Genomic DNA, 21,292 nt, shown 5'->3' on the forward strand with positions numbered 1-21,292 from the left:
CAGGGCTTCACAGCAGAGGTCAGTGAGGACGGTGCAATAGCGCTAGCTACATCCGCTCTGCACACACCAAGGCATTATGTGGGAAGTCTTTACACTGGAGCCCAGTTACACCTAATGGAATAGTGTATCTGTCTTCAAGCACAAAAAGACAGGCAAATGAATAAGGTTTTTTTTTTTTTTTTTTTTTTTTTTTTTGGTTGCATGCTGCAGGCATGCGTAGGTTGGTCACCCAGGACCAGAGCAATGGCTCAAAGAATTTTCATCGTCCCAGTGCCTTTCCAACTTCTTGCCTTGCCAACCTTGATGGATGGCATTTACGCTCCAGATGGGTGCTCCTCCTGCAGGCAGTCACGTACACACCCAGAGAGAAGAAAAGCAAACGAGGCAGACAGGAAATTTGATTTTACATAGGAAAGAAAAAATGCCGTCTAACAACTCTCAGCTCTCTTCTTAGTGGCCCGAATTGTGTGCCGTGGCCACCACCTCTAACCGCAAGGGATAGTGGAGAAGAGCTAGTTAGTACATGCATGGAGACTCCATCCTCCATGGTTGCTAATGTAGCCTCAATCAAATCCACCTTGCTCTCTGTGGCTGCAGTGCCCAGCATGACAGCCAAAAGTCACGTGTAGATAGTCATACTTAAAATGTATTAAAAAGTCACTTTTTTTTCAGTAGTACTAGTGCCACGTGACCAGTGGTAATCATTTGGGGGCAGTGCTGACACAGAACACTCCCATCATCACAAAAAGTCCTCTTGGACAGATGAATGTGAGGAGTCAGAAAGTCTTGCAAAAGAGTTGGCAGAAGTACGAAACAGACTCCATAAAAGACAGCTGACATCCTTGGCTATGATTAGAACTTAGTGTTGATGGCGTGGGCGGGGGTGAGGCCGAGGAGCCTGGATGGGGACCAAACTCCAGAATGTTTCTGAGGAGTTGGTGGCAGAAGCACAGAGCCAGTACAGCATATGTACAAAACTGTCCCGGTCTGTGGCCTCCTCCAAAAATACCCGAGCTCGCCCTCTAGGATCAGAAAATGGACTCAGCTGTAGTCCCTTTGCTTGCGTTGTTGACTGAGCGCAGCTCCCCTCTCTCAGATGATCATGCAGAATACATTCCGAATTCAATTTTCTCTCCAGCGAGCTCAGCCCGGTCGTCAGGAGCCCACAGAAGTTAAGGGGTGGAGACATGACATAATTCCCAAGAATTTAGCAGCATTATTTGCCTAAGCATTAGGGGGAATTATTCAGCTAAGTCCCCACAACTTGACAGCAGGTGTACCTCTGAGAGCGCACCTCCCCTCAGCCTCATTACTTTGTACTGTGTCTCGTGCTGGAATCACACAAGATGCTCATCTGTCCAGAGGCTGCTGACGAGACGCTGAATGACTTGAATTTCACCTTGGCTTTGAACTTGGTTTTTCTCTTTCTGCTTTTCCCAGCCCCGTGCACAATTGGATCACACGGTAATTTATTACACTCTGGGCTGAAACAACGCTACAAAAGACACGTTCCATTCGTTCTCCCCTCCTGGTTCTTTACAAACAGGCAGCCCACCGCGTAGCTGTGAATGGGGGACACCGGCTCTGCCTGGGGAGAAGCTGTCCTGAGGGCTGCTTCGTGTGGTTCCACCGCCCGACGTTTTCTCTTCCAGCTCTGGTTGAAACTAGTTACACATATTGCTTCCCTTCTCATTTATCTTCACGTCCAGAAAACAGAAAGTGGATCTTCGGCGGCTCCACGGCCGTCACGGCAACACCAGTCATTAAATGACACAGAGTGCGTGGTAGCCACGCAGGAAGTGGATGCCGAACCGTGGACAGAGCCCACTGCCTCCGCGGGATGCTTTTAAAAACCCTCTTGTGCAGCGGCCCGCGTTGGCTCGCGGTCGGTCATAAATAAGGATGATGAGTGGCCTTAACTCGTGCTTTCCAGAACAGGGGTGCGTCGTCTTCTCTCATTTTGTAAAATGGCTTCCTGACAGAGTGGAATGTCCATGTCACCCTCACAGAAATATGGATTGGCCTTCAATGAAATATTAATGATGATCAACTCTCTCAGCTTTTCCTTTGTGAGGGCAGAAATAAAAAAGGAGCTGGATTTCTTGATAATGGGTTAAAACATTATTGCTCCAGGATCAATGTGCTGCCGCTTGGTCCTTCTTTCATCCTTATAGTTCTCCCTCGCCCTCATCCTTTTCCTACTTGCCCTCTTTTTAGAATGCCATGATTTTGAGGAGCACGGTGTGTGATTCTAGAATGGAACAGAAATAAGTCTTGTTTTCATCCCATGCTGATGTTCTTATAATAACCTTGGGAGAGCTACTTGTCTGTAACATGGACCCATTTGTAAAATGGGAATAATGAGTATAATAATAATGGTCATGATAATATCCCCCTTCCAGGTTTATGGTGAGAATGAATGAAAACCGTAAAGTCTGGCACATGGTTAGACCTCAAGATAATTAACTCATGATGAAAGCCTATGAATATTTCAAAACATGTTGTACACAATAAATATATACTATTGTTAAGATGTCAATGTAAAAAGCTCGTGTTATTTGGTGGTGTTGGGCAGAGGGAATAGGCAGGAGGTGACCTCCGAATCTGTCCAGCTGCCCAGGTAGCCCCCACCCAGGTTAGCTGCCCCCGTGAGAGACAGGGTGGAGGAGCCTGTCACAGGTGCAGCTGTCAAGGGATTTGGGGATTGTCTGTGGGTTTCTGGTTCTTGCCCTCTTCTGCCTCCTGATATCATTTGCGTTGGTTGTGCTGACTCTGGACATGTTCTGGAATCTTCTTCCCCCTCTTGTTGATGCCACCAGGATTACCGGGGGCAGCCAGAGGTGCTTCTGGGTTCTGGAATGAATGCGAGTTGGTTCTGGAAGGGGCTCAGACTGTAGTTCCCCGCTCTGGGCAATAGCACCTACAACCACCAGTGACATTGGCCTCCCTGGGGCGCTCCCCGCCCCCTACCCCCTCCTTAGGCTGCGGGCATCCTTCTCTGGACAGGGAGGGGGCTGAGGTGAGATGGAGCGATAAGCAGGAAGTGCAGTGGAATTTCATTCCTGGAAAAAAAAAAAAAAGGGACCTTGGCATGAGTTGCAGAATGGAGGGTTCAGGATGTTAATCACTGCTCCTTTTATCAGACAGCTTTATTAAGATCAATGTTTTTTGTTGCCAAATTAGAGTGGACCTAGAGCGAACTTCCCAGCAGTTATTAACACAAGTCCACATTTGCTGGAAGGATTGGGTACCTCCACGTGCTCAGCCATAGCTGGAAGTTACACAATATCTATATCATTTTTCACAGCTTTGTCATTAGCTGGTAATGATTTGATTATTTTGCAGATGAATCACAGTATAAATCTCTTTCACAAACACTACCTCCAAGTATTAATCAAAACCATTAAGGCAAAGCAGTCGGTGCAAATTAAAAAATTTGCATGTCTAAATTAAAAATTACAGTAATACATCATAAATAAATCTTTTAAATTCTCTATGGCCTCTATGCACATCCTTTCTTTGGTGTGTATATTCTATAAAAAGACCGTGAACACCAAGCATTTTTTCCATATATATATGTATATGTATGTTCTTGTGAGGATTATTTCATTTTAAAGGTAGCATTCAGGTCCTTAGGTGGAACCTGGTGTTTGAACATAAAAGGAAGAGGGGATTTTTCTCTTCCTTTCCTCATTTATTTCTTTTTTTCCCCAATGGAAGATTCAAAGACAAAGACGGTACAAAAAGGAAGAGGAGAGGAGCTCTTGCAGATAATTTGCCGTGTCTCCTTGTTGCAAAGTAAATATTTGCAAAAGGTGATGCTTCTTTTTCAAATAACTTTGAACTGTGAGGAAAATTACCAAGTTGTGTTTTAGGTAATATTTCATTTTGGAACTATTAACACATTACTTGCAATATGGGAGGAAATTAGAGGGCTTTGAGTGATGAAAGCACCTTTGGCATTAAAAAACTATTATTATTCCCTTGAAACGCCGAAGCAAATTAAAACAGGAAAATGAAACTTTCAAGTGCCCTGGATTTGAAAAGGCATTTTCCCCCTTTCATTTGTCAAAAAAAAATTTTTTTTAAATGAGTTGTTTCATTGGAAACCTAGAAGAAATCATTTATAAGGCAGAACGTACTCTTTCCAAAATGCCTTTGTCAAGGAGTGTGGGCAGTGAGGTGGCCCCATGTGGCGGTCTGCACCGGTGCCGTGTTAGGATGGGCCCCTGGTGACAGGGAAGGAGATGTGTGGGTCCTGGTGACCCCGCGCGGCTCCGTTCAGGCACTGGGATAGCAGCGGCAATTAGAAAGCACTTTGGATCTGCCCAGGACTTAACCCAATTAACCTATCTGTAACCTATTAACCTAATTAAATAGAAGAGCTTCTCGTGAGGGAGGTGCACGGGTCTCTACCCATTTGTGGGGAGACGGTGGGGAAGAAGCCATGCTTTAGGGAATATTAATAGAGTTAGATCTTTTTTTTTTTAATACCAGAATTGGAACATCGAAACACGGTTGCGAAGTGCACCTCACAGGAGGCCGTGGAATTAACCAGCAGGTTAGTTTTATATTTACTTAGGCTTTTCTGACTTGAGGGGACATTACAGTACGTTATCTCTTCCTGAGACAGCAGATCAGTAACCAGGGCTGAGAGCCTTCTGCCTGGACACTTCCTCACTCCTTACTTCAAACAGACATCAGAGTACAGGGGAAATCCTTGGTGTTGTTTTCCTTTGTTTACTTCAATCCTCTGCAATTGCTTTAACACCATGGCTAAACATTTAACAACATAGCTGAAAATTCATTAAAAGGTAGGATTTCTAAGTGGCCTTTTGCAAGCTTGTGTGACCTTAACAAACTGCTTAATCTCTCTGGGTCTTCCGTTTACTGATCTGTGTAAAAAGAGTGGGTGACTGGAGATGGTCCCGTAAAGGTTTTTATTCCAGCTCACACTCTGGGATTTTATATCCTTTCTTCTCCCTCTACACCTCCTTTTGATTCCATTTTGAATGACTTTGCCTGGAACTGTGTGGCCCAATACAGCAGCCATGTATCTATTTAATTTTAAGTTAGTTAAGACTGAATGAAATTAACAACTCAGTTCTACAAGGGTAATAGCCATGTATCAAGTGCTCAGTAGCCATGTGTGACTAATGGCTTCCCATCAGTGCAGGAAGGTCCAGGGCTGGATGAACCTGTGGCTGAGTTCAGTTCTCACACTTTCACATCACTTGGTTTTGTCGAGCCCAGTCTCGTTTATGAGTGACGGAAGAAGCCACATTCTTAAGGCAAATTCATCTTTATTTGGTTTACCTTTGGAGACGTTTTGTAGCATCTGTAAAGTATTTAGCCACTCATTTGCTGGCTGGGTGATCTTGTTGTGTTCTTCTGGGCCTCAGTTTCCTTATCTATAAAGTGGGTTAATACACAGCAGGTATTGTGTAAGGTGGTTTATGTACAGCACCCGTCATGGTACTGGGGTAATAGTAAATGCTGAGTGACTGTTGCCATTAATAACCATGAAATAATAAAGCTCCTCGTTGGACTGCTGAGGAATTTTATTTATTGAAAAAATTGGATTGAGAATGAAATTTTAGAAAAATACCACAAATTCAGGTATTTTACTGTTGATAAAAAGGTCAGGAGAAATTAAGCCAAACAATAGCAAAAACCCATTAAGTCATGAATCTACTGGGGTAGAAGGAGAATTAAACACCTGTTTAGTTTTTCCCTTCAGTGCCTCTGATGTCTCCTCCCGAGCTTCCTGTCGGGTGTGATGGGGAAAGACCCTTTACTCATGCTTCTCACTCTCACATTTGGTACTTGGTCTAACTGAGAACAGAGTGTACTTGGGTCTGGCCCCTGGTCGGAGCTGCTCTTCTGTGCCTTTCTGGAAGATCCTCCCCGCACGGGTGGAGAGGGCATCTCCTTCCTAGTTGTAACTTCATTCTACCCAGTCCCCTCTTCAGAAAGGTATCTAAGCCTGGGGATTTCACGCCTTATAAGAATGATACTGGGAGAGGCTCCATAGAAGCATTGGCGTCTCCCATTAACTGAGGGCCAAGAGCAAAGAGGGGGCTGGGTGGGTACTCTGGATTCTTGTTTGAATATGTTGACGTCCATCTGCTCTCACAACTTCTTCTCTCATCCTCTCACAAGAGGGCAAGGATGGCATCTTTGTAACTTCAATATTGTAATAAACATTTGGGCAAATGCATCGCTCAACTGCTAACTATTTTGCAAAGGAAGATGTTTATGTTTCAGACTTTTCATAGTTCACGGAAGTGGTGTGATTGTGCAAGTCGGGAATGTCTCTTGACTTGGGCATCCCATTTTATTTTCCCCACACATAGCTTTCTCCATCTTTTATAATATTTATTACAATAATCCTACCACATAGATAACCTCTGTTGACATCTTAAAAATTTATGATAGGAGCACGTGAACATATTTAGAAAATTCAAAGGAGACAGAAAGGCACAAAACAGAAAATAAAGGTCTGCTCTTGCACCCACGCCTTCACTGAATCCCTGTAACAATGACAATCACTTGTATGCCCTTTGCGATGGGTTTAATCACCCCACAGGTATTATCCAGGTAGCCTCCTAACAGTGCACAGAATGCAAAACATAAGACACATAACGTTCAGAACTGCTTTTGTTTTTCTTTTTGCCTTATTGACATGTCCAAGATCTCTTTGTATTGTATCCTACAAAACACTCAGTTTTCATTTTATTAGCTGCGGTCAACCATATGGATATTCTATTCCATGATATATTTAATCCTTCCCTAATTGATAAACATTTAGGTTGTGTCCAGGTTTCCTTCTGCTCGGACAACCCATTGTTCATGTTTTATACCTATAAATATCAATAATATATATAGTATACATATTACATAAACATATATAATTATAAAATTTTATAATATATGTAAACATACATATCAGTAATATGTTAAATATATATAAATATATATGTCTCAAGTCAGTTTGTAGCTCTGTAATATCCAGGTGAAAGACAATTTTTTTTATTTTGGTAGCTATTGCTTATGGTCACCTAAAATGTTTTAATTTATTAATACCTTTATCACCAGAGTTAAGAATGACTGCTTCCCTATGGGCTAATGAACACGAGGTATCTTCACTTTAATGTTTGCCTACCTATTAGGTGAAAGAGGTTTTTTTGTTTTGATTTACACTTCTTTAATTGTGAGATTGAGCATCTTTTTTGTGTTTTTGTTGAATATTTTCATTTGTGTTTTTCCCCCTACGCAGCTACCCCTTTTTGGGAGAGGTTCATTTTCTCCCCATTGTTTTCTTTGAACACTTTCTAAATTGACCAGAGTAGCTCTCTGTGTTTCAGTTTTAGTTTTTGTCCAATTTGTTGTTTGGTTCTAGACTTCAGTTATAGTATTTTTTCATTTTATATAGCCAATTCTCAATGATTTCCTTTACTACTTTTGGACAACTTAGACTTTTGATCTTCCTAAAACTAAAAGGAATGATTTGTAAAATCTGTTATCCCAAAGCAATTATTAATAGTGCTTTATTTCACTTCCAATAATATTTTAGTTTGTATGATAAATTGTATGGTCATCCTCAGATCTGGTCCTTCCCACCCCTATCTGAATCAGATGAGTTCCTCTTTGACCATCAAATTTAAACAATGCTTTTTGAGGCCAAATAAAATAAAATAAAAACCCACTGATATAGGTACTTCATTCACTTGTTTAGCAGAACTTAGTTAAACTTATGAACTCGAAATCTTGGCCTAGGCAATATGAGTAATTCAAGGACAAGCTTCTAATAGGAAGGGTATGAAAACCACTGCAGTAAAAAGAAAAGCATGTTTATCTGTAGATTCTCAGCTCAGTCCACTTTTGCAGGTATGTAAATACAAATTTTTCTCTAAGTGAGAAGCCCTCTTCCACTGCATTGAAGTAAAGGAGTTATTTAACAATATAGTTAAGTCATACTCTTATTGCTTTTTTCAGAGAGTAACATAAATTTCTCAATGGAGAACAGAAAAATGAAAGAGAATACTAATTGGTGTGGTTATTAAATACAGTTCAGACAAATATAAAGGATAGCTGACTGAGTGATTAATAATTTGTTGGCAGGGCTGGTGTTGTGGCACAGCTGGTTAAGCTGCTGCCTGCAATGCTGGATATGGGTGGTGGTTCGAGTCCTGGCTGCTCCACCTTTGATCCAACACACTGCTAATACTCCTGGGAAAGCAGTGGAAGATGGCCCAAGTCCTTGCATCCCTGCCACCCATGTGGGAGACCTAGATGAAGCTCCTGGCTCCTGGCTTTGGTCTGGCCCAGCCCTGGCTGCTGTAGCGATTTGGGGAGTAAATCAGTAGATAGGAGTTCTCTCTCTCTGTGTCTCTCTCCCCCTCTCTCTCTGTAACTCTGCTTTTCAAATAAACAAATAAATAAATCTATCTTACAAAAAAGAATTGGTTGGCTAATAGTAAACATTTGGTTTTTCAGTAACTGTTTTAAAAAGAAAAGCCTTCTTCAGTATTTTATATTGTATTAATATCAGTACTTTCATAGTTATCTTTAGAATTTTTTTGTCTCCTAATAACCAATGCAAACTGTGATCTTTATAGAAAAAATTAGAAGAACTACAGAAAAGTGTGAATGAGGAAAAACAAATTTCTTTTAAAAATTGGCCGGCGCCGCGGCTCACTAGGTTAATCCTCTGCCTAGCGGCGCCGGCACACCGGGTTCTAGTCCCGGTTGGGGCGCCGGATTCTGTCCCGGTTGCCCCTCTTCCACGCCAGCTCTCTGCTGTGGCCAGGGAGTGCAGTGGAGGATGGCCCAGGTGCTTGGGCCCTGCACCCCATGGGAGACCAGGAGAAGCACCTGGCTCCTGCCATCGGATCAGCGCTGTGCGCCGGCCGCAGCACTCCGGCCATGGCAGCCATTGGAGGGTGAACCAATGGCAAAGGAAGACCTTTCTCTCTGTCTCTCTCTCTCACTGTCCACTCTGCCTGTCAAAAAAAAAAAAAAAAAATCTATGGGCACCTGTTTGAGTGCTGGCTGCTCCACTTCTGATCCAACTCCCTGCGAATGTGCTTGGGAAAGCAGTGGAAGATGGCTCAGGTATTTGGGCCCCTGCACCCACATGAAAGACCCAGATTAAGCTCTTGGCTCCTAGTTTCAGCCTGGTCCAACCCCAGTTGTTGTGGGCATTTGAGGGGTGAACTAGCGACTGGAAGATCTGTCTTCCTCTCTGTAACTCTGCCTTTCAAATAAATAAAAATAAATCTTCAAAAAAATGTTGCAAATAATTGCTGATGGCTATAGATGCACCAGAATTAACTAAAGCACTTTTTGTTGACTATGTGGGCAGATCCTTTTTGTGTATATTTCTTCTTTTTTCCAATTATAAACAAAACAGGCATGAACATCTTTTCAGGCACATCTCCCTGTGTATTGTCAAGCAGTACATTGGCAGAGATTCTAAGAGAAATTACTTGGTGAGAGAGTATTTACTTCTCTCTAAAGCTCTTAAATCCCAAACCCTATTCCAGTTAGAGAGTGGACAATTCCTACTGCTGAACAAAATGTGTCTCTTGCTGCAGGCCCACTGTGCAAGCAACCTGGATCCTAGTTAAAGCTATTAAAAACTTTTTAAAATTATTTTTATTATTTTTATTTTTTAAGAATTATTTTATTTATTTGAAAGAGTTGCAGAGAGCAGTCTTCCATTCCGCTGGTTCACTCTCCAAATGACTGCAATGGCCAGAGCTGAGCTGATCCGAAGCCAGGAGCCAGGAGCTTCTTCCAGGTCTCCCACATGGGTGCAGGGTCCCAAGGACTTGGCCATCTTCCACTGCTTTCCCAGGCCATAACAGAGAGCTGGATGGGAAGTGGAGCAGCTGGAACTTGAACCACTGCCCATATGGGATGCCGTCACTGTAGGCTGGGGCTTTAACCCCACTGCGCCACAGTGCCAGCCCCGCTTCCAAACAGTGGCCCATGGTGATGAAGCAAGTAGCTCTGAGCTCTTTGTTCCAATATTAAAAATACTTGTCCTAGTGAAAGGGAATTTCATGTTAGCTTCTCTGTTGTAGATTTTCACCATGCGGTACAGTTCAGAGATTGCATAAGAATGATTTTTGACCTGTTATTTGTGCATTGCTTGGATAGTGCATGTTTTCTTGTTTTCCGTTCTGGGTCAACAAGCACACAGTCATTTGAGCTCATCCTCCGGAGTCCAGCTTGAGAATCCCCACTTGCTGTCTCTGTGGTTTGCCCTCAATTTACTCTCTCCTCTCCCCAACTCCCTGGAGGAAAATTTGGCCACATTTATAGTGTTCAGAGAAATGTGAAGAATCCCTAACAATCCCAGCCACTTTATACAGTGTGGCATGTTAAGCACACGTGGAGTGTTTAAGAGTGAGCCAGGACTTACAGAGGGAAGGTTTGTATTTAAACGGGAATAAATGACTGAGTCATTGGGGATGAAAACCTGTTTGGCAATCCTCAAGAAGGGGTAGATTACTTCTGACAGGTCTAAACAGCCCGGACAGATAGGATCATTTAACTACATTTAACGAACACTGACAAAGGAATGCTTGATTAATGTCTCCCACCCAAATATCCAGGGACTGGCAGGTCACCTTCTCAAACCAATAGGCAGTTGAAGCTACTTCAGAATTCTTCATAATGCTTGATTGCAACATGCTTTAAAAAGTCTGACGAGGACCTGCCCCACCAGGATCCTATTTGGAAGATCCATTGAATGGGGCACATACCTATGCTAGATTGATGTTATGCTGATGATATTAAAACAGTCAATAGGGGCCAGCGCTGTGGCATAGCGGGTAAAGCCACCACTTGCAGTGCTGGCATCCCATATGGGCACTGGTTCGAGTCCCGACTGCTCTACTTCTAATCCAGCTCTCTGTAATGGCCTGGGAAAGCAGTAGAGGATGGCCCAAGTCTTTGGGCCCCTACACTCGTGTGGGAGACCCGGAGGTAGCTTCTGGCTCCTGGCTCCTGGCTTCAGATTGGCGGAGCTCCGGCTGTTGTGGTCAATTGGAGAATGGACCAGCGGATGGAAGATTTCTCTCTCTCTCTCTCTCTGCCTCTCCTTCTCTCTGTGTTACTCTGACTTTCAAATAGATAAATCAATCTTAAAAAAATGTATGAACCCTGAAATCCCAAATATTAAGAACAATTTCAGGGGAACACAGAAATCCATATGTAGGGCTACAAAATAATTGAATTTTAAAATTACCATAGATGTTTTCATAGTACTTTAATAGTGTTTATGCCAAGCACTTCTTGTGGTGCCATTTGTTTTTATTATATTTCAATAATATCTGTGAGTTTCTCACTTTGAGTTTTATAGCAGAATCTTTTCTCGGGCTTTGCTATTAGGATTTTAGGAGGAATCTACAGCAGTTGTAAAATCAGAGGCCAACTCTCTGTCTAGTATAGGCAATTCTTGGAGCTTGAGCTGTGACGTCTCCCTTGCTGTAGCTAACGTTGCTCAAATCCTTCCGGCAAAGAACAGGAAGTAGCAATGCCACACAAGTCTTCTGGCCACGTTAACTAGATTGCCAACACTTGCAACCTTTTCATGGGATCTCTTTTGGATGGAGTTTTTCTTTCTTGGCACTTTTTAAGACCACAGCCCTTTCTAAGTTGGCACCAATTTTTCCATGCATGGTTTCTCAAAAAAAAAAAAAAATACTGAATAGAGTTAATCGTCTGCATAAAGATAAACTCTAGGACATGCGGTTTGGCACAGTGGTTAAGGTGCCTTTGGTTAAGACTGCTTGGGATGTCCTCATTCCATATCAGAGTACCAGGATTTGAGTTCTGGTTCGGCTTCTAATTTCAGCTTCCTGCTAACGCATTCCCTAGGAGGCAGAACTTGGGTTCCTGCCACCCAAGTGGGTGACCTGAATAGAGTTTCCACCTCGCAGCTTCAGCCTGCCTCAGCTCTGGCTGTTGGGGGTATCTGGGGCATGAACTAACAGATGGAAGCTCTCCCTGTTGGTGTATCGGCCTTTAAATAAATAAATGAATATTTTTTTAAAAGTTGAACTTTAGCTATACTCCACTAACAGGAACACTAAGTCTCTCCTTTGTTCTGGCCCCTAGAATAGGGCCTGGACATAGTAGCCGTTCAGAAACCACTTAGTGGAAGAAAGAAGGCATGTTCTGTGGATGTGTGGTGTCAGGAGGCCCCCATCAGAGCTCCGGAGTCTCACAGAGCCTAGCAGGAAGATGACCTTCTGCACCTGCTATTTCAAGAAAACAAGGAGCAGCCACCAGTGAGGAAGCAGTGGGCATCTTTACCAGGGTTGGGGTGTCGTATGTGGAGGGTGGGATGACAGTTTGTGGGCAAGGCACTCTACCTAACTCCAACTTATCTGTTAAGTCTGAAATTCCTCAATGAGGATTTTCATGAGTCCCTTCTCTCCCCATGCCATTATGTTTGGGACTGTATGAATGTTTTGTGGCTGCTGTAAAAATCTTATTTAAAACAACAGGGAGACATCAGTTCTTTAGGTCAGAAGTCTAATGCCAGCCTCACTGGTATAAAACCCAGATGTCAGCTGTCTCTTTCCCTCTGGAGATTCCAGGGGAGCTTTTTTCTGCTCTTTTCAGCTCCTAGAAGCCACCTACATTTTTTGGCTTGTGGTTCCGTCTGTCATCTTCCAACCCAGCAATGGCAGGTTGGCCTTCTTATGTAATATTCCTCTGCCCTCCTCTTGAGCTGTCAAACCTCTCTCTGCCTTCCTCTGCCACTTCTCAGGACTTTGTGAATAGATTGGGCTCACCTGGAGAATCCAGGCCACCCTCCCCCCATTTCCTTGGCTCTGGGAGTTAGGTCATGGATGTGGGCCATTGTCCAGTCTCCCACAGGGAGCATTTGTTATACACACCTATACAGCAAGCTGTAATTCACAACATTTTTATAACATTAGGCAGATGTTAATTATTCAGCTCATTCTGTGACTGTTCCTCTTATGTCTGTCTGCCCCACTACACATAACAACCCAGAAGAGCATGAGAATCACCTGTTTTGTTTTATTCGTATATCCCCAGTACCCAGCACAATACTTTGCTTCTGGTAAGTGGTAACTTTTTTGCTAAATCAGTGAGCATTATTTCAACTGTATTTCATTTTTGTTCCAATGCCTCTGTGGGACAGGGATGCCATTCCCAATTTAAAGAACACACTGAGGTATAGAGAGCAAATAGTCTTCTAAATTCTTTTTGGCCAGTGCCCCGTGTTTCATGTTTCACTTGTTTCCTATCCTCGGGTGGTGCAGGTAGATTAGCTGCCACAGCCATGAGGCGTGTCGGAGGGCAGTGGAGATATCATCAAATGCTGATGTCACTGCCAGGGTCTGATAGACTCTTTTGACTGGAAATGGTTGACTGTTTGTGATTTGGTAAACAGGAACACTCACTACCAAACAGGATTTCTTGGTTAGGTGGCTTGGTCATCAGCTGCCCTGAGTAGATGGCAAATTCATTGTGTGGTTAACAGATTTTTCATCATAACCTGGAACCTCTCTGCTATTTTTACACACTAAAAGAAAAACTCAGTGATTAAAAAAATGTTTCTGCTTTGGCATCTACAAAACCCTAATTTTCTCAAGCCTATGTAGGGATCTTAGTTCACCGTGTAGCCAATGTGTACAGTCATTAGGTTGGTCTGTGGTGGGGATCTTTTATAAATTCTGGCAAAATGAATGGCCCATGGTAGGAACGAGGTAAGAATCTGCTGAGTTATCTGAATGACTATTGATGGAAGTTAGTGTTCCTTGGAAACCACTAAGAAGTAAGTCAGTGTTGTGAGAGTGTGATAGAAATATCAATTTATTTATCCTGTTGATTTCTACCTTATTCCAGAAAGCATATAATTGACAGAGCTGCGGGTGTGATGGTGAGTGTATGAAATCTAAGACCAAGAATAAGCTCTAAACTACAGGATTTTTCATGGTATTCCATCAGCAGCTTTAAGAGCTACCAATTCTACCGACTAACTGATGTTGGAAAAAGATAACATGGTATGATGGAATGAGATCAGACCTTGGAATATGGCAATTTGGTTTGTATTCCTGGATTCACCATTTACTGGTTATAAGAACTTGGATAAGTTGTTTCATTTACCTGAGCCCCAACTTTCATCTATGAAAGAGGTAAATGCTTTGAGGTTTAAAATAAATACTTTATGTGGAAAATACCAAGCAAAGTGGCATTAAAAGTGTTATTTCTCTTTATCTTCCCTCCATCTTTAAAAAGGCTTAAAAAGGTTAGCTTTTGGATTGCAAACATTTCAGGTTTTTAAATTTCAGGTTAGTTTTTTTAAAAATATGTATTTTCATGTACTTGAATGGGAGAGAGGAGAGAAAGAAGAAGAAAGAGAATCTTCTACCTCTTGGTTCACTTCCCACATGCCCACAACAGTCAAGGCTATCCAGGCTGAAGCCATGAACCCAGAACTCTACCCAGTTCTCCTACATGGGGGGCAGGAACTCTGGCACTTAAAGCTTTAATCGCCATTCTCCAGGATTCACTATCAGGAAGCTGGGTTGGAAGCCGTGTATCCAGGACTCAAACAAGCACTATGATGTTGGGTGGTGTGCCAAAGCCCCATCCCTGCAAACACTTCTTTGAGGAATGTCCACGCTCCTTATCAGCATCATAAAAAATTAGAAATTGATAATTGGTCATTCAGAGACATACCATTATTGACTACATGAAATGACTAAAAACTTGGCACAGCCCTGGCAAAGTAAGTCTTACAAAGTAGAACAGATGCAGAGAGCGGGACCAAGAGCTACCCACCAATGTGGGAGCACCACATCTAGAACAGAAAAAGTCAGCTATGTGTTTCCACTTAGAGACGGTAAGGAAATACACATTCAAGTTTGTTTAGCAACTGCTGCTTCCCCCGAAAGATCTTGATGTGTTTACTGATGCACTTGCCTATATAAATCAGGATATGGTAAGATTTTGGGGTCTGTGAATGAGCTCTTTGTCCACTCTCATGAATAGGTGAACACAGAATTGTGACATCAAATTAGTTCCCCGGGAAGTAATTGTTGACACGGGAAGATATGTGGCAATGGGAAGGACTGAATCGACTCTCAACTTGTGTCAATGAAGAGGGAAAAAAAAAAAAAAAAAAAAAAGGTGCCATTTACTCCTCTGAGTTGAACTTGAAGACCAGGTGCACTTGAAGAAACCTGATAGACTAATGTAACTCTTCATCTATAGAGCCTTAGTAGATTGGAAACTAGACTTGAAAAATACAGTGTGGCCTCCATGAACAGACTCAGATTTCCAAAGGAGCTCAGTATGGGGGTGCAAGGATCTCTGGAATTCCAGCTCCATTGACAAGGCTAACCCTGTCTAAGATGGCTGCGTTAGGTTTTCTCCAACTGCCACCTCTACAATTCACTTCAGTACCCACCCCACCTTGAATCTGGGAGCATCAAGCAACCTTCCGATCCTTAGTTTGATTATGATTGTTATCGCTTCTCGGCCTTTTGGCTAAGATCAAGTGTGATTATGATTGTCTCCCGGGGAGTGCAGTGGGAATAGGAGAGTCACGTGGCACCGGTGGTCCAGTGAATGCACTTTGCTTTGCATACACATTAATGTCATGATCTTTGACCAATTTACTGCCTAGGCTTAAGTGATGTATTACCAAGAGGTAGATTTCATCCACAGAGGTTAACTACCTGGTATTGTGAGGCTTTTTATGAGGATGCTGGCCTATTTTCTCAAGTAAAGAAATGTAACTTGTATATCCTTTCTGTGCTTCTGCCTGTGCTGAACTACCTTATAGATCAAGAATTAGAGAACTTTTCTCATTCATATCCAGGTAGTAATTCTTTTGAGCTTTGTAGGCCATCAGTCTCTGTAACAAAAACTCAACTCTACTTTTGTAGGAAAGCAGCCAGGATGATATGTAAATGAATGGGTGTGGCTTGTGATGATAAAACTTGAAGGGTTCTTTTATAGAGAGACTGATGAATGAATTTAAATATTTATTTATTTATTTGAAAGTCAGAGTTACACAGAGAGGAGAAGCAGAGGGAGAGAGAGAGAGAGAGAGAGAGAGAGGTCTTCCATCTGATGGTTCACTCCCCAATTGGCCGCAGCGGCCAGAGCTGCACCGATCCGAAACCAGGAGCCAGGAGCTTCCTCTGGGTCTCCCATGTGGGTGCAGGGGCCCAAGGACTTGGGCCATCTTCTACTGCTTTCCCAGGCCATAGCAGAGAGCTGGATTGGAAGTGGAACAGCCAGGTCTCGAACTGGCACCCATATGGGATGCTGGCACTTCAGGCTAGGGTTTTAACCTGCTGTGCCACAGCGCCGGCCCCATGACGAATGAATTTAATAACCCAGTAGAACAGAACCAGTCCCCAAAATTTATTTTGGAAAGAATGTATTATTGCAGAAAAAAAATCACTAATAGAACTTGGGAACATAGAACATAGCTGGATTTCTTTAATTAGAAAACAAAGTTGAGTACTGTTTGATTTTGAATTACACAAGGCAGTATGAAGGGAGATGGGCACCACCACACATCCCTTTGGGGATTAGTGACTCTGAAGACCATTCCCTGGCCATGACCCCTGGCTGCCAGCTTCTATTTGCAAGCATCCTGCCCTTTGGGGTCCCAGAGCACTGCCTTAGTGTCCCTTTATAGATGTTTTCATCCACTGCCTCCCTTTCTTTTTTTTTTCCCTTTTTTTTTTTTTTTTTTTTGACAGGCAGAGTGGACAGTGAGAGAGAGAGAGACAGAGAGAAAGGTCTTCCTTTGTCCATTGATTCACTCCCCAATGGCTGCTTTGAAGCCAGGAGCCAGGTGCTTCTCCTGGTCTCCCATGCAGGTGCAGGGCCCAAGGACCTGGGCCATCCTCCACTGCCCTCCCAGGCCACAGCAGAGAGCTGGCCTGGAAGAGGGGCAACCGGGACAGAATCTGGCGCCCCGACCGGGACTAGAACCCGGGGTGCCGGCGCCGCAGGTGGAGGATTAGCCTATTGAGCCGTGGTGCCGGCCCCATGGCCTCCCTTTCACACCAATGAGACATTAGAGTTTCTGTCTTGTATTACATTGACTTTTATATTTGTCTTGTTCTACAGGGTATATTCTAGGAACACCACACAGCTTCATCTACCTCACATTTGGGATCAAGTACATCCTTGGCATCCTTTGAGATCATAGCTTGTGTGCCACCTCTCCCACGCATACCGCCAAGCACAGATTCCTCTACGCAGTGACTGCTTAGTCAGTGTGGAATGAATGAATGGACTTGATTTAAGGTCTCTGTGCTCTTTAGTTTGAACTTTGACTTAGAGTTCTCAGTTTCCGAATTAGACTTCTCTGCACCAGGGTTTCCTGAGTTCCTGCCTGTCTGTCGCTGAACTCCAAAGAGAGTTCAGGAATTCTACCAAAGTTCTGGGGATCCTTGAATGTATGGTATGAGAAAACCTGCCTGGGATTCCCCTTTCTTATAGTTTCACTTTGAGTAGAATATAATGCTAGAAATATAATTTACAGAAAATGTGCTTTAAAAGAAGAGATGAGGGATGTTACTTAAAAAAAAAGAGGGGTGATACTTATTTTGGCAAAATGTGCAACTTTTCAGAAATCATTTTAACAGCATGTGGGGGTTTGGGCATTGTAGTAATAGAACAACCTAAGCCTGTACTTACGAACCATGTATATGTATGTGAACAAAATGGGGCTGTTAACCAACTGGGGCATACATGAGGTGATGTATTTGCATTTTTCCAAATATTCATTTAAGTACTCACCTGTCCTAATGTGTATGTACATATGTATATATAAGTTTACATATATATGTGCATATATATGCACAAATCCATATGATATATATATATATAAGATATATAATTTGTATGTGTGTGTATCTATCCATGGAGAGAAAGGGTAGAGACAAAGAATTATTTTACAGAATTGGCTCACACAATAGTGGGGCTGGTAAGTCCAAAATCCATAAGGCAAGCTGGCATTTTGGAAACTCAGGCAGGAGTTCTTTTATTTTTAAAAGACTTATTTGTTTATTTATTTGAAGGGAGAGAGAGAGAGAGGGAGAGAGGGAGAGACAATCTTCCATCCACTGGTTCCTTCCCCAAATGACCCCCTACAACCAACTCTGGGCCAGTATGAAGCCAGGAGCTTAGAACTGCGTCTGGGTCTCCCACATGCTTGGGCTATAATTTGCTGCTTTCCCAGGTACATTAGCAGAAAGCTGGAATGGAAGCTGACTAGCCAGGACTCGAACCAGCACTCTGACATGGGATGCTGGAATTGCAAGCAGAGGTTTAACCCTCTGTACCACAACATCGCCCCTCCAACATCCCCCTGCCCCGCCAAACTTATTTGTGAATAACTAACGAAGGCCACCTTTGTATTTAGAGAAGAGTCAAAGATATGATTCATCTAATTTCTGGGTAGGCAGCTTATCTTGTAGCTTCTCCTGCAAAGGTTTATATTTAATCTCCCTAGGAACTTCACAATATGTATACACCAGCATGTGTGTATGAGTGTGTGTGTGTGTGTGTGTGTGTGGTGTGTTATAAGTATTGTTGATTTATTTTTGTATTAAACACTCTCCAATAGTTTAGATTCTGTTACAAAATCTCAGCATGGTAGGTCTGGTAATAAGAGTTGCTGTTTTGATGCAATCTCATTATGAGACATTTTGCTACGCCAAGTTTCCATGTGCAACTATGTATATAAATAATATATACAAGGATTTCACAGTTCTAAATGGCTCCAACAAAGTCTATACATTTGTTTTACATCATCAGTTAATGAAGTCTCTTGCCTAGCCAGACTGTTCTTTGTGTGACATTATTTTGAAGTTTGCTGAAAGAACCATGACATTTCTAGCTTACGTGGTTTGTCCTGTTGTCCTTGGCTAAATTTTCTTTGTAGCCTAGTTAAAACCTGGACACCTGGGAACTTAAATCATCCCTGTAGGATATTAGTATATTAGCTACCTATAAAAATGAGATTTATATGAGGCATCTGTTTACATTGAGCATCCCATAAAACCGAGGCAGAGAATTCAAAGGAAAAGGCTCTCACATGAAGGTTTGATAGTCAAGAGCAAAAGACTCTTGATAATGGCATCTAGCTAACTAATTCTCATGTTATATATTGAAAGAATTTTTAATAGATGAAAGATCTCATTTTTCCCCCAAATGGCAGCTTAGAATATACAATAGACTTGAAGCCTCTTTCTGTTTATATTGGGTGCTTCAGTTTTGTTTATTTCACAATTATGGTAACTTCCAGGATAGAACAGGAGAACGGAGGGGTTTTATTCTCCAATTGTTATTTGATAGCAACAGATCTTATCAGCAAATAAAAGTAGTGGAAAGACCCAAGCATACATGAAGTCAGATCCCGATCTTGTAAAAGTTGTGTTGAAAGAAGTCACTTTGAATCCACAGTCTATTCATGCTTCTAGATGAGTCCCCCCAGTCCCTGGCATTCTTTGCTTGCAAATGCATAGCAACTAGCTATGCCTAACTAAACTCCATACATAAAAAAGGAAAAGAAGGGAATGTATTTTTAAGATATATGATAATCCAGATACGAGGGTACTTCAAAAACTTTGTGGCAAAATGGAATTAAAAGATAAATTTATTCCGGTGCAAAACACTTTAGAAATCCATGCATATTTTTCCACAGTATATATTTTCCATGAGCTTTTTACAGTATCCTCACATAAGGCCTGGCTAAAGACTGGAGATTTGGGATGAATAGGATGAAGGCAATCTAGAGATTATACCTGAAGTATGTAACTGCAGGAACATAACCTCACCAAATGGAGCTGATACTGTGTGAACACCTGCTACAGGTATAGCAGAACATGCTGACTGAAGAAGAACCATACATTTTGGAAGAAGGCCCCAACAGACAGTCTCTTAAAGGAATTCTCACAGTAAGGGGACATTTGTAATTCTTTTCCCACTTGGTGTCACTTCTTTTGAGAGGAAGAGCTGATCTGTGTAGCTTGGGCTGTCAGCCTATCCCTCACCAAGGGGAGGGCACAATAGCCAGATTTACCATACAGCAAGCCTGGAGACAATAACAGACTGACAGCTCCTAAGGAAAGATCAAGGTGTTACTCCCAGAAAGTGAGGTTGTACACTGGGGAGACAAAACAAACAACCACCAAATGCTACATAAATGTCACTAATTGCAATGGAATTTGCATGCAAGTGAGTCACCTACTGTCACTCAGTCATGCTCTTTTTCCTCCTGGTCTGGCCCTTTCTCTAGTCTTTTACCTCTTCTCCTTCCCATAGTATTTCAACTACACTGTGCATTAAATAGATTTGAAGAGTGGAGAAGTCTCAGGGATGTAAGCATCACTATGATGTTGTTTCTGTGAAAAAAAGTTTTGTTGCATCAAGAAGAGAACAAGATATTTCAGGGAGACCGTGAGACTCTTGGTTCAGGTCTGACAGCTCTGAAATGGTTAGAGGGGAACTCTCCTTGGCATTTTTTCCTTGAAATGTGGTTATCAAGAATGTAGATACACTAGGAGCTGGTCCTGTGGTGTAGCAGGTAAAGCTGCTGCCTGTGCCCCCAGCATTCCATATGGGCAACACTTCAAGATCTGGTTGATCCACTTCCAATCCAGGTTCCTGCTCTTGTGCTTGGGAAAGCAGCAGAGGATGGCCCAAGTCATTTGGCCCCTGCACCCACATGGGAAACCCCGAAGACGTTCTGGGCTTCTGGCTTCAGTGTGACCCAGCCCTGGCTGTCATGGCCATTTGGGGAGTGAATCAGCAGATGGTAGATCTCTCCTTCACCCACCCACCCAACCATGTAACTCTGACTTTCAAATGAATAAATAAATCTAAAACAAACAAACAAAAGAATATAGACACAAGGACATTCCCAAATCAAGGGGAGAATTTCCTAATTCAGCTTCCTTATCCCTTGCATGCATAGACCAACCTCATCACATATATCTGCTGGTGCTTATGTATTGAGAAGAACCAATGCATAAATATTTTTAAAGGTACATATTACTAAGCATAAGAATATGTTTATAGGAAATACAGATAATAATAGCTGCCAAGTGACAAGCTTTCTCCCAGAGCCTTGACACACGTAACAACACTGAATCACAGTAAAATTTGACCTCACTTCAATAGCAGTTACCATTTCATTCCCTTTCTCCACTTATCCACAAAAAAGCATCTATTCTCACTTTCTCAAAGTTTTCTTCTTCTATTAACT

The 21,292-nt window shown here is 42.4% G+C and overlaps 1 long non-coding RNA gene across 2 annotated transcripts in view; it reads left to right on the plus strand.

Moving 5' to 3' along the window:
• Positions 1–4,376: 4,376 nt before the first annotated feature.
• LOC103350357 (uncharacterized) overlaps positions 4,377–21,292 on the plus strand; it is a 38,876-nt gene continuing 21,960 nt past the window's right edge. The window contains exon 1 of one of the 2 annotated variants that reach the window (XR_518354.5): positions 4,377–4,561. This is a non-coding gene — a long non-coding RNA (uncharacterized LOC103350357). Of the gene's footprint in view, positions 4,562–4,620; positions 4,815–21,292 lie in introns of those variants that run through there. The other variant, XR_016232139.1, reaches the window with a different exon arrangement.

The sequence above is a fragment of the Oryctolagus cuniculus genome, chromosome 4 (assembly GCF_051225735.1).
Source record: "Oryctolagus cuniculus isolate XC-2025 breed Fujian yellow rabbit chromosome 4, ASM5122573v1, whole genome shotgun sequence".
Lineage (NCBI taxonomy): Eukaryota > Metazoa > Chordata > Mammalia > Lagomorpha > Leporidae > Oryctolagus > Oryctolagus cuniculus.